General features: G+C 43.5%; 1 pseudogene; it reads right to left on the bottom strand.

The window, feature by feature from the left end:
• Window positions 1–246: 246 nt before the first annotated feature.
• Window positions 247–1,081, bottom strand: LOC148117807 (large ribosomal subunit protein uL30 pseudogene; annotated as a pseudogene).
• Window positions 1,082–1,440: the final 359 nt, after the last annotated feature.

Here is a 1,440-nt window from a genome sequence, read left to right as displayed (position 1 = left end):
TCCTTAGAATATATGCCTATGTGTTTCAGAATCACGACCAGCAGGTAAATACCACCTCAGGGAAGATGGCACCCATCACTGCCAGGCTTCCACTTTGTGGTCTGATTACCTTCCCCATCTGGTCATGATAACCACTGACCGTGCTGTCCCCAGAGCTTCGCATTAGAAAGCCAGGCGGTGGAGTCATCCAGCACTGCAAATTTTGGAGTCAGGCTTCTTTCACTTGGCACGGTGCTTTAAGAACCATTCTTTTTTTTTTTTTCAGTTTGCCAGGCTGTGACTGTTTATTAACTGACCAGATTACAAAAATACCATGAGCAATACCTTAGTACATCCGTCTAATAAGCCTGTTTATCTGGTCTTCCCTGTTGCCAGCATCTCGACCTTCCACAAAATGAGTTGTCTTTTTCTTCATTCCACCTCGTGGAGAAGATAATTTGAAGGGCCACAGGAAGTTATTCGCTTCCTTGAAGCGTTTTCCAACTGTATAGATCTCATGAATTAGATCCTCCATGCAGATGATGCCATATTTACCAAGAGATCGAGCAATCAAGGAATTATCTGTCAAGGCAATTCTCTTCTTATGAATTTTGCCATAGCCGCCTTTGTAGATGAGCTCATTTACTGACTTCAGATTGGGGTACCCCCATGCAATGTATGGTTCCACAATCCTCAGCATGTTAATTGAAGCCTTGTTGAGCTTAACAAAGGTGCCGTTGAAGATCTGCCGAAGACGAAGAAGCTGCAACACCTTGCGCACCTTTGGGCTTACACCATTGATACCTCGGATTATGATGACGAACGCCAGCTTTGGTTCTGCGGGCACGTAGAAGTTCCCAGCTTTCCTTGCCATCCTAGCCATGCGGATCTCCGTCCGGTACATCTGCCTGTACTCCTTGTGATAGTACTTTGCCTTTTTATAGATGAGCTTCCTCTGGGCCCTTCACAGAGACTTCAGGGCAATCTTCTTCCGAAGTCGCTTCACCTTCAACTCTGCGAAATTCCTTCGCTTTTTCTTCAGAGTTCCTGACGCAGCAGGAACCTTTTTCTTCTCCGGCACAGCCTCCATGGTTCCAGGCGGAAAAAAAAAAGAGGAACAAGAACCATTCTTGAAGTTGTGTCTTCTGCAAGTGCATTTCTCTGACTGCTGATGGATATCTTAGTGTATAGACACAAAAGATTTGACTAGTGTTTTATTTTGTGAAATTATTGCTGTGAAGAGACATCATACTATGGCAATTCTTATAAAGAAAACAGGAAGTACATTGTAAACAACTTCAAAAACTCTAGAATTGAGAGAGACATCTCCCTGCCAGAATAATCACCCAAAGTTCTTCTGTATCATTGGAGCATCAATCTTCAGGCTACAGGCCCATAGTATCTGGCAGACTTTTCCATGAAGTAAGAAATTTCAAAGACAGTTTCACTTATATTGTCAGT

The sequence above is a fragment of the Myodes glareolus genome, chromosome 25 (genome assembly GCF_982192425.1).
Source record: "Myodes glareolus chromosome 25, mMyoGla1.1, whole genome shotgun sequence".
Classification (NCBI taxonomy): Eukaryota; Metazoa; Chordata; class Mammalia; order Rodentia; family Cricetidae; genus Myodes; species Myodes glareolus.
This window is presented reverse-complemented; position numbering and strand designations above follow the sequence as displayed.